We start from the raw sequence: 15,050 nt of genomic DNA, 5'->3' as shown, positions 1-15,050 counted from the left end.
AATTTATGCACGTTATTTTGTGGATGGTATGACCTGCTGGTACTAAGCGTCGGTAGTGGAGGGAGTGAGGTGGATGTGGTGCCAATCGAGTGGCCCTGTTAACATCAAGCTTGAGGGTTGTTGGGAGGTGCACTCACCTGGGAAAGTGGGGAGAATTCTAACATACTCCTGACTTGCACCTTGTTAATGGAGGACAGGCTTTAGGGAACCAGGTGAGTTACTCACGGCAGGGTTCCCAGCCTCTGACCTGCTGTTGCTGGCCACAGTATTTATATGGCTGGTTCATTCTAGTTTCTGACCATTGGTAAACCGAGATGATGTTGACAGTAGGGTATTCAGTACTGGAATGATGCCTTTGAAAAGCAAGGGGAGATGGTCATTGCCTGGTATTTATGTGGGATGAATGTTCCTTCCAACCTCCACCAGATCTTGTTGCATATGGGTTACTGTCACCACCAAGAGTGGAGGAAGGTCAGTAGTTCCTTTCTAGCCCTGTCCCTCCATTATTGAGACCTATCAAAACCCTTGCTACAAGCTCCTCCCCTATTGCCGGGCAGAATTGAATGTAATATTTGGAACAACCAATTGCTAGCTCCTTTGTCTGTACCCCTGAATGTTGCAATAACCACCAAGTGCTGATACAAGGAAATCATCGCAACAAAGGGCTGCTTTAGTATCTGACCAATTGCATACGGTTCTGAAAGTTAGACAAATTTACCCACTTCTGACCTGAACTTTTTAAAAAATTGTCCACGGGATGGAGGTGTTGCTGGCCAGGTGAGGAGGAATTGCCAGTCCCTAATTGCCCAGAGGACAGTTAAAAGTCAATCACATTGGTGTGGATCTGGAGTCAAATGTAGGCCAGACCGGATAAGGACAGCAGATTTCCCTCCCTACGAGTTTTTACACCAGTGGACGGGGGTTACAGGATCCATTACCGAATGATTCCCCTCATCAATGCCACGAGACGAACGCACGGTTAACCTGATTGCAGTTGGTGGGATCTTGCTTTAGATTAGATTAGATTCCCTACAGTGTGGAAACAGGCCCTTCGGCCCAACAAGTCCACACCGACCCTCCGAAGCGCAATCCATACCCCTACATTTACCCCTTACCTAACACTACAGGCGATTTAGCATGGCCAATTCACCTGACCCCGCACATCTGTGGACTGTGGGAGGAAACCGGAGCACCCGGAGGAAAACCATGCAGACACGGGGAGAACGTGCAAACTCCACACAGTCAGTCGCCTGAGGCGGGAAGTGAACCCGGGTCTCTGGCGCTGTGAGGCAGCAGTGCTAACCCACTGTGCCACCGTGCTGCTGTGCACCTGTTGGCTGCCAGGCCTGCCCTAAGTGACAGCAACTTCTAACCGGCTGACTGAGCCGACGAAGTGCCAGCTAGGAGAATGGGAAAGGTGCTATGTAAATTCCAGAAGGTGAATGATTCCCCCCCCACTGCCTGGTGCTGTGGTCCAGATCCCACTGTCCCCTTTAAGCAGCAGAGATGATTCAACCAATAAATTCCCACAAAACACAACATTTCTGGGTGTTACAGGGAAAGAGTGGAATTAATCGGAAATGTTTTTCTCTTCAAACAGCGGATGCAGGATCGATGGGCTGAATGGCCTATTGTATTGTGTCAGCCTGCATTGCTATCTGTCTTGATGTGTTAACTGGGAGGAATCAGTGAACTCTATCCCAGTCTCTCTCTCTCTCACGGGGCTCGGGTGACTCCGGGGAAAGCTAAGGCTAAGCAAAGAGTCAAATTCTTACAGCTGCTCCCTCCAAATCATCAAGTTCCCCTTCCTAATTACAGAAATGTGAAACTAACCACTGAAGTAACACTGGGCCTTAACAAAACTAGAGGCTGTTTTCACTAACAGCTTCGCTAGCTGCTTCTCAAACACACTCACCTTCGGACGAGAGTTCTCCCTGATTCCCACCCCGACAAATCCAGGCAAACCAGTCCCCATAAACCTTGGAAGCAATTTCAGTTTCAGTAATGGGGATTCGACGTTTCGGGCATAAGCCCTTCTTCAGAATTCCTGAAGAAGGGCTTATGCTCTAAACATCGATTCTCCTGCTCCTTGGATGCTGCCTGACCTGCTGCGCTTTTTCAGCAACACATTTTCAGCTCTGATCTCCAGCATCTGCAGACCTCACTTCCTCCTCAGTTTCAGTAATGTCAATTTAACATATATTTATTCAGTATTTCACCATTTATACAATTGCTTTAATGTCACCAGAATGTGGTGACATTACCTACTTTTCACTGTACCCAATATATCTCCACTAAACTTCACATTTCTTCCTTGTTGGGGCTGTTACTTTCTGATTTAATTTATTCCCGCAGGGGGAAGGCCAGCACTTGCTGCCCGTGCCTGATTAGATTAGATTACTTACAGTGTGTATACAGGCCCTTCGGTCCAAAACGTCCACACCGACCCGCCGAAGCGCAACCCACCCTGAAATAACCAATTCAGGGGGGCATTTAAGAATTGACTATTTTGCTGTGGGTCTGGACTCACAAGTAGGCCAGACCGGGTAAGGGTGGCAGATTCTCTTCTCTATTTGGGCACCGGTGAACTTGACTGGGTTGGTAATCGACATTTAGTGTTTTTCTTTTAAAGAATTGAATTTAAATGGCCCCGGATGCCTGATGGGATTCGAACTCACATCCCCAAAACATGAGCCAAGGCCTTTAGTGTGAGTGAAACGACCAGTACGCTAAATCCCTGTGTACCTTGTGAGCCAGGAGTCGGAGGCTGTCCTTATGCCAAATTTCATTTGTATAGCATGGACTCTTTGCTTAGCCTCAGCTTTCCCCTGAGTCACCCGAGCCCCGGGAGAGACAGAGACCAGGATATAGCAGTGAAACAAGTCCCCAGCCACATCCGGCAGTAACCGGGCAGGTGACTGACAGCCTAACCAAGGGAGAGGTTTAAATGGAGGATGGAAGGTTCAGAAAGGTTTCAGAGAGGGAATCTCAGAGTGAGCTAAGGCATGGCCTGCCAATCGTGGAGGGACAGACGATGGGGATCCCAGAGATTCCATTCAGAAATGGTACTGAAAGAGTTAATGGTAACAAACTCCACCCAACCTGATGGCACCGTGCAGTTCTGGTTTGGAAAATGGTGAATATTTCAGGTTTTTGAAGGGGACAGATGTCTCCCAACTGTCTAAATTGTGCATAATTCGTGTTTTACAACGAACTGCCTCTAGCCTGCACCTCCCTGAACGCCACGGGCAATTTAGCATGGCCAATCCATTTAACCTGCACATCTACAGGACTGTGGGAGGAAACCCAGGCAGACATGGGGAATGTGCAAACTCCACACAAACAGTCACCTGAGACTGGAATCGAACCCGGGTCCCTGATGCTGTGAGGCAGCAGTGCTAACCACTGAGCCACCGTGCCGATGTCTGACACAGCTGGGTGCTGCTTAAGGGGGCAGTGGGGCTGATTCAACAGGAGGGTTCAGTGGAGAAATGCCCACAAAAGGGACATTTCTCAGGGTTGTGGGGAAAGGGCGGTGGGAGTGGGAGTGATCAGAGAGATCTTCTTCAAAGAGCGGGTGCAGGGTGGACCGGCCAAATGGCTTTGTACTGTGCTGCTATCTGTCTTGAAGAGTAGGGAGCGACAACATGGTGGAATATAGCAAACAGGGATGGGAACACTGGGGACTTGGTTAGCATTAACCATTCGAGCGTGAATCAAAGGGTATAACTTCCTGCCTGGCTCACTCCCCGTTCTCTGGGATGTAGCATGAAGTAAGGTGTAACGGTCACAGACTTGAGTTTCACAAGTCACTGTGTTGCAGAGTGATGGACAGAGCTACACAGAACAGAGGAAGCGCCATTTTCTCAACCCAGGGAAACGCTACATTCAGTCCCTGGGCTGAGAAATGGGACAGGAACCGGAGTTTTGGCCCATCCCTCAAACAAGGTCTCAGGGTAAATCTAACATGGCCACAACCAGAAAGGGAGGGAAAATACCAAACCAATTTCTCCATCCCTCCCTACCCAGCTCCATCCAAACATTGCAGTGATTTCGGCTCCAATGGAGGGGGAACTGGAAAGAGGAAGTTCACGTGAGGCACTTCTGACTCTGCTATTTTCACAGTAGATTCAGTGAAACGTGCAAACCACAGGCTGGTAACCAGCAAGAGGAGCGTGATCACCAACTCTGTAACCCAGGGAAATCCCAACAAACCCACTTGGGAAACCAAGGAGAATCAAGACAAGACCCTGGTTTACGCCCACCCACCCCCAGCCCAGGGCTGTCTTATTGGGTAGATCCTGGAAAAAGGCTTGAGAAGCTAATCTGAGAAATTATGATCAGGAGTATGCCATTCACCCCTTTAAACCTGATCTCCCCTCCAATGCCAGCTCTTTCCCGTCTACCCCCATATTCCTTGGTATCCAATAACTACTGATATCTACTCAATAAATGAGCAGTCACAGCACTCTGAGATAATGAATTCCTCAAAGAGCACTGTTTTTTTTAATAGAATCCCGACAGTGTGAAACAGGCCCTTTGGCCCAACAACTCCACACTGACCCTCCGAAGAGTATCCCACCCAAACCCACGCTATATTACTCTACATTTATCCCTGACTAAACACACTACACACCCCTGGACACTGTGAACAATTTAGCGTGGCCAATTCATCATTTGCACAGTGGGAGGAAACCGAAGCACCCGGAGGAAACTCACGCAGACACGGGGAGGATGTGCAAACCCCACACAGTCAGTCACCCAAGGCTGGAATCGAACCCAGGTCCCTGGCGCAATGCTAACCACTAAGCCACCATGCTGCCCATTGAGTTGAGTTAAGACATTCCCTCCACATCTTGATTGACCTATTTTAAATTGGACAGATTAATACCTGGAACGAGTGGACTGCCTCATGAGAAGAGGTTGGACAGACTGCACTTGGTTCTGCTGGAGTTTAGAAGAGGGATGGAAGTTTTGATTGAAGTGGTTAAGATCTTGAATGGTGTTGACGAGCAGGAAGTGACAGTGATGTTCTGTCTCGTAGGCGGGCCCTGAACTAGAGGACACTTTTAAAGTGGGGGGGGTAGAATTCATCTTTGAGGATGGGGATGAGAGGACTTGTTTTTTTAAAAAGAAGGTTGCCTGACTTTGGAACTCTGCCTGAGGAGGCCATGGAGCTGGTGTCATTGAATACGAAGTTCACGGCGGGAACTGTGACTCACCATCAGTGATGGGCCTAAGGGCCTCTGTCTGTGCTTTAATACACCGACTCTAGATAGATTCTTTAAGGAGAAGGGAACCAAAAGGCTTTCAGGGGTAGATGAGAATATGGAATTGAAAACACTAACAGATTAGCCATGGTGGTATAGTATAGTTGGCTTGAAGGATCAAATGGCCTATTTTTGCTCCTAATTTGTAGCAAACTGCATTTACACTGGGGGTTCCATGGGTACGTGGATTATTTTTTTCTCTAATCATTCTTACATGCGCGCGCACACACACACACACACACACACACACACACACACACCCTCCCCACTTACCCACCATCTTGTTTTTGTTGGTTATCTATTCCCCCCGCTGCTTATCCTCCCCAATGGCTCCTTTCACAACAGGGCTTGCCCTGTTACCGTGAGGGGCTGGAGTCTGAGGAGGAGCACGGCTGCTATAACCCAGTCCAGAGCAGCCCCAGAGATCTCTCACGGGTCCCAACCCCCCCCCCCCCACCCACCCCTTTCTGAGAAACTCTGCCCAGGAAGAATTTAGGGAAATTGAAGTCAGAATTGTAAGGGGCTCGACTGGCCTCTGCTGTGGGAGGGCGAGTGGGGAAGGGGGTGGAGAATGGCAGTTACCGGGAGATCAGACACGGGGTGGGTAGTACTGAGCCGAGGAGCTGTGGGGGCAGCTCGGTCAATGTTCGCTACGGTGTAGCTGGTCAGTGTCAACCCCTTACGTCTCGCTGCTGTTGAGCTCAGTACCTCGGAGATTGGGAAAAGTTAAAAATCACACAACACCAGGTTATAGTCCATCAGGTTTAATTGGAAGCACTAGCTTTCGGAGCGCTTCCCCACCTGATGGAAGGAGCAGAGCTACAAAAGCTAGTGCTTCCAATTAAACCTGATGGACTATAACCTGGCGTCCTGTGCTTTGTAACATTCCAACACCGGTGTCTTCAAATCGGAGATTTGGGGAAGGGGACAAGGAGGTTGGGGAAGGAGCAGAGGTTGCCAGGGCAAAGAAGACAATGGGGGGGTGGAAGTTTGGGGGGGGGGGGGCAGGAACAGAGAGAGTTTGGGCATTGGTGTGGCAAGAACAGGGAGTGGGGAGTAGAAATGGGGAGAGTGGGGGGGTGGGCTGGGGTGCAGGAATGGGGAGAGTGGGGGCAGGAATAAGGAGAGTGGGGGGTTGGGGGAGCAGGAATGTGGAGAGTGGGGAGTGGGGGCAGGAATGGGGGGAGTGGAGGGTGGGGGCAGGAATGGGGGGAGTGGGGGGCAGGAATGGGGGGAGTGGGGGGTGGGGGGCAGGAATGGGGAGAGTGGGGCAGGAATGGGGTGGGGGGACTGGAACGGGGAGAGTGGGGGGGGAGAGTGGGGGGGTGGGAGAGAGTGGGGGGGAGGAAGAATGGGGGGTTCATGAATGGGGAGTGTACACACACCCCCAATGGGTACACACGCCCCTCCCTCCAGGTACACCCCCCTTCCCCCAGTACTCACCCCCCTCCACCCAACATGTACACAGACCCTCCCCAATGGGTACACTCCTCCTCACACCGGGTACACACCCCTCTTTCCCCCTGGGTACACACACACACACCCTTCCCCCCCCCCCCCCAGGGTAAACACCCCCCCCCCCCCCCGGGTACGTACACACACACACAGGTACACGCCCTCCCCCGGGTACTCACGCCCCTCCCCAGATACACACACACCCTCCCCCCCCCCCCCCCCCCCCCCCCCCCGGATACACCCCCCCGTGTACACACACCCCCAGATACACACACACCCTCCCCCCCCCCCCCCCGGATACACCCCCCCGTGTACACACACCCCCAGATACACACACCCCCTCCCCCCCCCCCCCCCCGGATACACCCCCCCGTGTACACACACCCCCAGATACACACACATCCACCCCGGTACACCCCCTCCCCGGGTACACAGCCCCCGCGGCTCCTGCGGTCGGGGCCCGGGGCCCGGTCAGTGTCCGGCTGCAGCGTCTCACACAGACCCCCCCCCCCCCCCGGGGGCGGCAGAGCCCGGAGCCCGGCCCTGAGCTGGAGCGGGTCCTGGATCTGGGGCCTGGGACCGGGGTCTGTGCCGGCTCCCGGGGGGGGGGGGGGCATTCAGGGACCGTCAGTCCCGGCAGGAACTCACCGACCGCAGTGACTGCCCCCGGCCAGGCCACTCTTCCATCATTCCGCTACTAGCCCATTGCTCCCTCCCTTTCCATGATACACACCTCCCTTAGGAGCCGCTGCCGAATCTCCTCCCCCCTCACCCCCTCTGTCTCTGTCTCTGTCTCTGTCCCTGTCCCTGAGCAGGAACACACTGACGCTGCCGCCTGGTTTATTTTTAAATGAACACGTTTTGGCAACAAATCCAGCGACAGCCCCCTCCCTCACTACACCCTATACCTCTCCCACTCCCTACACCCTATACCTCTCCCACTCCCTACACCCTATACCTCTCCCACTCCCTACACCCTATACCTCTCCCACTCCCTACACCCTATACCTCTCCCACTCCCTACACCCTATATCTCTCCCACACCCCACACCCTATACCTCCCCACACCCCACACCCTACACCCTATACCTCCCCACACCCTATACCTCTCCCACTCCCTATACCTCTCCCACACCCTACACCCTATACCTCCCCACACCCTACACCCTATACCTCTCCCACTCCCTATACCTCCCCACACCCTACACCCTATACCTCCCCACACCCTACACCCTATACCTCTCCCACTCCCTATACCTCTCCCACACCCTACACCCTATACCTCCCCACACCCTACACCCTATACCTCCCCACACCCTACACCCTATACCTCTCCCACTCCCTATACCTCTCCCACACCCTACACCCTATACCTCTCCCACTCCCTATACCTCTCCCACACCCTACACCCTATACCTCCCTACACCCTATACCTCTCCCACTCCCTATACCTCTCCCACACCCTACACCCTATACCTCCCCACACCCTACACCCTATACCTCTCCCACTCCCTACACCCTATACCTCTCCCACTCCCTACACCCTATACTATCCCCACACCCTACACCCTATACCTCTCCCACTCCCTACACCCATACCTCTCTCACTCCCTACACCCTATACCTCTCCCACTCCCTACACCCTATACTATCCCCACACCCTACACCCTATACCTCTCCCACTCCCTACACCCATACCTCTCTCACTCCCTACACCCTATACCTCTCCCACTCCCTACACCTCCCCACACCCTACATCCTATACCTCTACCTCTCCTACACCCTATACCTCTCTCACTCCCTACACCCATACCTCTCTCACTCCCTACACCCTATATCTCTCCCACTCCCTACACCCTATACCTCCCCACACCCTACACCCTATACCTCTCCCACACCCTACATCCTATACCTCTACCTCTCCTACACCCTATACCTCTCTCACTCCCTACACCCATACCTCTCTCACTCCCTACACCCTATACCTCTCCCACTCCCTACACCCTATACCTCCCCACACCCTACACCCTATACCTCTCCCACACCCTACATCCTATACCTCTACCTCTCCTACACCCTATACCTCTCCCACTCCCTACACCCATACCTCTCCCACTCCCTACACCCTATACCTCCCCACACCCTACACCCTATACCTCTCCCACACCCTACATCCTATACCTCTACCTCTCCTACACCCTATACCTCTCCCACTCCCTACACCCATACCTCTCTCACTCCCTACACCCTATACCTCTCCCACTCCCTACACCCTATACCTCCCCACACCCTACATCCTATACCTCTCCCACACCCTACATCCTATACCTCTACCTCTCCTACACCCTATACCTCTCTCACTCCCTACACCCTATACCTCCCCACTCCCTACACCCTATACCTTCCCCACACCCTCTACCCTATTCCTCCCCACTCCCTATACCTGCCCCTTTACCTGCCTCTCCCTATTCCCATACCTCACCCACTCCCCTGCACCTGCCTCTCCCTATACCCATACCTCTCCTCATTCCCTGTACCTGTCCTCTACTCCCTCTACCTGCCTCTCCCTATACCCAGACCTCTCCCACTCCCTGTACCGGCCCCCATTCCCCATTATCTGCCCCATATTCCCTGTACTTGCCCCATCCTATACCTCCCCCTACCCTGGACCTGCGTCTCCATTCCCTGTGTCTGCGCCCCCATATCTTCCCCAACTCTTTATAATGACCCCCTCCGTGATCGTGACGCTGTGTGCTCTGGCCACTGAACAGCTCCCTCCCGCTGACAACTGGAAACTGTTCCCCTCCTCTTCCTGCCCTCTCAAAACCCCTCACCATCTCCAAAACAGCTCAAATCTATCTCCCCATAACCTCCCCCACTGAAAGGAGAACACCACTGTCTATTCCCAAAACATTCCTCAAACGTGGGAGCATTCCAGTAAATCCCCTCTTCTGGCCATGACTCCTTCCCAAAGTGTGCTGCCCAGAATTAGGTGTTTGGTTGGAATGGGGGAGTGGGGTTGAGACAGTGCTGGACCCTGCGACCCTCTCATTGAAATGCCTCCATTTTCATTGAATTGCTAGCGTGGGTCCATCAGGTCCACATTGACCCCTGTGAAGAGCATCCCACCCAAACCCACCCTGTAACTCTGCATTTCTCTTGGCTAACCCACCTAGCACATCCCTGGACTCTACGGGCAATTTCCCATGACCAGTTCACTCTAACCTGCACATCTTTGGACTGTGGGAGGAAACCGGAGCACCCGGAGGAAACCCACGCAGACACGGGGAGAATGTACACACTCCACACAGACAGTCACCCGAGGCTGGAATCAAACCTGGTGCTGTAATCAATTTTCAAATGGATTAAGTATTACCAACGTACAGTTTCTAAATTATAATGTTTGTAGGAGTTTAAACCTACCGATAAAACATCTCTGAACTATTCACTGGAAGATAGTATAAAACCTTTTAAGGAAGAAATGTTACCATTGATACACTAGCAGTTATCAGAAATATACTGAAGGTCAGCACTGACCAATGGGCTGGGACAGTGTGAATTCTCAAACAACCACAGAAGTTGCTGGAGAAACTCAGCACATCCGGCAGCATCTACAGAGAGAGAAACAAAACAAAATTAATGTTTTGAATCCAATGTCCCCTCTTCAGAAATGTGAAATCTCAAGTGTTTTTCAGGGGGTGTGAATGCCCCGCCCCTAAAAGCCGTTGGACTGAGTGTCTTACTAGGCCATTCCAGAGTCAATCTCATTGACTCTGGGTTTGGAATCACGTGTAGGGCCAGGCCAGATAAAGGTGGCAGGTTCCCTTCCCTGAGGGCCATACGTGAGGCAGATGGGTTTTTACAACAATTGATGACCATTGCATGGTTGCCGCTACTTTTCAATTCCAGGGTTTTAATTCACCAAGTTTAAATTCCACCAGAGAATTAACCCAGGACTCTGGGTCACTCGTCCACTGATATGACTTCCTCCATTATTACCCTGCAGTTGTCTGTCATTTAGGTAAATCCCATACTCAGTTATTTTGGCAACAACAGTCTTCCAAGCTTCACACTTATCAATAACCTTGAGGTTGAATTTTAAATAACAATTAATAACAGCGTCATACTCACCCATTAACATAATTTACCAGTCTCTAGGGTGGGAGTTGAACTCATACCCTGAGTGCATTAGTTCAGGCCTCTAAATTAATAGCCCAGTGATATTGCCACTATACTACAGCTCCAGAGTGCCTAAGGATTGAGTGGATGGGATTTAGAAACAGTCCCAGAGTGCGTAAGGATTGAGTGTGGATGGGGTTTAGAAACAGTCCCAGAGTGGGTAAGGATTGAGTGAGAATGGGGTTTAGAAACAGTCCCAGAGTGGGTAAGGATTGAGTGTGGATGGGGTTGAGAAACAGTCCCAGAATGGGTAAGGATTGAGTGTGGATGGGGTTTAGAAACAGTCCCAGAGTGGGAAAGGATTGAGTGAGAATGGGGTTTAGAAACAGTCCCAGAGTGGGTAAGGATTGAGTGTGGATGGGGTTGAGAAACAGTCCCAGAATGGGTAAGGATTGAGTGTGGATGGGGTTTAGAAACAGTCCCAGGGTGGGTAAGGATTGAATGTGGATGGGGTTTAGAAACAGTCCCAGAGTGGGTAAGGATTGAGTGTGGATGGGGTTCAGAAACAGTCCCAGGGTGGGTAAGGATTGAGTGTGGATGGGGTTTAGAAACAGTCCCAGAGTGGGTAAGGATTGAGTGTGGATGGGGTTTAGAAACAGTCCCAGAGTGGGTAAGGATTGAGTGTGGATGGGGTTTAGAAACAGTCCCAGAGTGGGTAAGGATTGAGTGTGGATGGGGTTTAGAAACAGCCCCAGAGTGGGTAAGGATTGAGTGTGGATGGGGTTCAGAAACAGTCCCAGAGTGGGTAAGGATTGAGTGTGGATGGGGTTCAGAAACAGTCCCAGGGTGGGTAAGGATCGAGTGTGGATGGGGTTTAGAAACAGTCCCAGAGTGGGTAAGGATTGAGTATGGATGGGGTTTAGAAACAGTCCCAGAGTGGGTAAGGATTGAGTGTGGATGGGGTTCAGAAACAGTCCCAGAGTGGGTAAGGATTGAGTGTGGATGGGGTTCAGAAACAGTCCCAGGGTGGGTAAGGATTGAGTGTGGATGGGGTTTAGAAACAGCCCCAGAATGGGTAAGGATTGAGTGTGGATGGGGTTCAGAAACAGTCCCAGAGTGGGTAAGGATTGAGTGTGGATGGGGTTCAGAAACAGTCCCAGGGTGGGTAAGGATTGAGTGTGGATGGGGTTTAGAAACAGCCCCAGAGTGGGTAAGGATCGAGTGTGGATGGGGTTTAGAAACAGCCCCAGAGTGGGTAAGGATTGAGTGTGGATGGGGTTCAGAAACAGTCCCAGAGAGGGTAAGGATCGAGTGTGGATGGGGTTTAGAAACAGTCCCAGAGTGGGTAAGGATTGAGTGTGGATGGCGTTTAGAAACAGTCCCAGAGTGGGGAAGGATTGAGTGGGGTTGGGGTTTAGAAACAGTCCCAGAGTGGGGAAGGATTGAGTGGGGATGGGGTTTAGAAACAGTCCCAGGGTGGGTAAGGATCGAGTGGGGATGGGGTTTAGAAACAGTCCCAGGGTGGGTAAGGATTGAGTGTGGATGGGGTTTAGAAACAGTCCCAGAGTGGGTAAGGATCGAGTGGGGATGGGGTTTAGAAACAGTCCCAGGGTGGGTAAGGATTGAGTGTGGATGGGGTTTAGAAACAGTCCCAGAGTGGGTAAGGATTGAGTGTGGATGGCGTTTAGAAACAGTCCCAGAGTGGGGAAGGATTGAGTGGGGTTGGGGTTTAGAAACAGTCCCAGAGTGGGGAAGGATTGAGTGGGGATGGGGTTTAGAAACAGTCCCAGGGTGGGTAAGGATTGAGTGTGGATGGGGTTTAGAAACAGTCCCAGAGTGGGGAAGGATCGAGTGGGGATGGGGTTTAGAAACAGTCCCAGAATGGGTAAGGATTGAGTGTGGATGGGGTTTAGAAACAGTCCCAGAGTGGGTAAGGATCGAGTGCGGATGGGGTTTAGAAACAGTCCCAGAGTGGGTAAGGATCGAGTGCGGATGGGGTTTAGAAACAGTCCCAGAGTGGGCAAGGATTGAGTGTGGATGGGGTTTAGAAACAGTCCCAGAGTGGGTAAGGATCGAGTGTGGATGGGGTTTAGAAACAGTCCCAGAGCGGGTAAGGATCGAGTGGGGATGGGGTTTAGAAACAGTCCCAGAGTGGGTAAGGATCGAGTGCGGATGGGGTTTAGAAACAGTCCCAGAGTGGGTAAGGATTGAGTGTGGATGGGGTTTAGAAACAGTCCCAGAATGGGTAAGGATCGAGTGTGGATGGGGTTTAGAAACAGTCCCAGAGAGGGTAAGGATCGAGTGTGGATGGGGTTTAGAAACAGTCCCAGAGTGGGTAAGGATTGAGTGTGGATGGGGTTTAGAAACAGTCCCAGAGTGGGTAAGGACTGAGTGTGGATGGGGTTTAGAAACAGTCCCAGAGTGGGTAAGGACTGAGTGTGGATGGGGTTTAGAAACAGTCCCAGAGTGGGTAAGGATTGAGTGTGGATGGGGTTTAGAAACAGTCCCAGAGTGGGTAAGGACTGAGTGTGGATGGGGTTTAGAAACAGTCCCAGAGTGGGTAAGGATTGAGTGTGGATGGGGTTTAGAAACAGTCCCAGAGTGGCAGCTCCTCTCGCGCAGCACCTTGACCCTGAAGAGAAAAGTGAGTGATGGTGATGGTGTGCGCTGGGACGTGGTGGAGCCAGGGATTGTTAATTTGACCTGAAGTTGCACTGAAATACTTCATCTGAATTATGTGGTGTTTTCGTCCTCCTCATACCTCGACCCTGACACCATTTGAGGACTTTCTGATTCTTCTCCTGGCTCCTTCATTTAAAAAGTTCAGCATTTGGTAGCTCTGAGCATGACATCATTAGCAGGGTTTTTTTTTGTTCATTTATAGGATGTGAGCACCGCTAGCTTGGCTCAGCATTTATTGCCCAGTCCCTAGTTGCCCCCTTGAGAAGGTGGGGGTGAGCTGCCTTCTTGAATTGCTGCAGTCCACCTGCTGTGGGTTGCCCCACAATGCCCTTAGGGAGGGAATTCCGGGATTTTGACCCAGTGACAGTGAAGGAATGGCGATATATTTCCAAATCAGGATGGCGAGTGGCTTGGAGGGCAGCTTGGGTGGTGTTCCCATACATCTGCTGCCCTTGTCCTTCTAGATGGAAGTGATTGTGGGTTTGGAAGGTACTGTAGAAGGATCTTTGATGAATTTCCATAGTGACATCTTGCGGATAGTACATACTGCTGCTACTGAGTGTTGGTGGTGAAGGAAGTGGATGTTTGTGAATGTAGTGCCAATCAAGTGGGTTACTTCGTCCTGATGGCATCAAGGGTCTTGAATGTTGTTGGAGCTGCACTCATCCAGGCAAGTGGGGAGTATTCCATCACACTCCTGACCTGGACAGGCTTTGGGAAGTCAGGAGGTGAGTTACTTGCTACAGTATACCCAGCCTCTGACCTGCTCTTGTAGCCACTGTGTTTATGTGGCAAGTCTAGTTGAGTTCCTGGTCAATGGTAACCCCCAGGATGTTGATAGTGGGGGATTCAGTGATGGTAATGCCATTGAATGTCAAGGGGTGATGTTTAGATTGAGTCTTATTGGAGATGGTCATTGCTTGGCATTTGTGTGGCATGAATCTTACATTCCACTTGTCAGCCCAAGGCTGGATATTGTCCAGATCTTGTTACATTTGACCATGGACCATTTCTTGTAATGAACTTGACAAGGGTCAAATGCCTATCAATGTTACACTGGCCTTTGTGTCCAGTACTGATGCTAATTTGCTGTTGATGTGCTTTGGGGATTGGAGTGGATCTCAGATGCTCAACTTGTATCTGAAATATCTTCTTCATCTACCCTACTGACCTAGGATAATCTGCTTCTTAAACAAAATGCATCCATGTACAGGTTGGTTAGCTCAGTTGGCTGGACAGTCACTTTGCAATGCAAACATCACAGGCAGCACAAGTTTGATTCCTGAACTGGCCTCGATCACCAATTAAAGCTCCTGCCTTCTCAATCTTGCCCGAGGTGTTGTAACCCTCAGGTTAAACTCACCACCAGTTGTCCCGAGGAGAAAGGGAGAACTGGGAATCAGAGTCAAAGAGTGCGGTGCTGGAAAAGCACAGCCGGTCAGGCAGCATCCGAGGAGCAGGAGTCAACGTTTTGTGCATTCCTAACGAAGAGCTTGTTCCTGAAACATCAACTCTCCTGCTCCT

The 15,050-nt window shown here is 51.3% G+C and overlaps 1 protein-coding gene across 3 annotated transcripts in view; it reads right to left on the bottom strand.

The window, feature by feature from the left end:
• The window catches only part of LOC132831283 (GATOR complex protein WDR24-like), a 30,740-nt gene extending 23,216 nt beyond the window's left edge, over window positions 1-7,524 (bottom strand). Inside the window, exon 1 of one of the 3 annotated variants that reach the window (XM_060849323.1) lies at window positions 7,459-7,524. The gene's annotated coding sequence lies outside the window, so the exon portion shown is untranslated. Of the gene's footprint in view, window positions 1-2,405; window positions 2,489-7,373; window positions 7,423-7,458 lie in introns of those variants that run through there. The other 2 variants (XM_060849320.1, XM_060849324.1) reach the window with 2 other exon arrangements.
• Window positions 7,525-15,050: the final 7,526 nt, after the last annotated feature.

This window comes from Hemiscyllium ocellatum, chromosome 33 (assembly GCF_020745735.1).
Source record: "Hemiscyllium ocellatum isolate sHemOce1 chromosome 33, sHemOce1.pat.X.cur, whole genome shotgun sequence".
Taxonomy (NCBI): Eukaryota; Metazoa; Chordata; class Chondrichthyes; order Orectolobiformes; family Hemiscylliidae; genus Hemiscyllium; species Hemiscyllium ocellatum.
The sequence above is the reverse complement of the archived record's forward strand: the minus strand, read 5'-3'. Positions and strand labels throughout refer to the sequence as shown.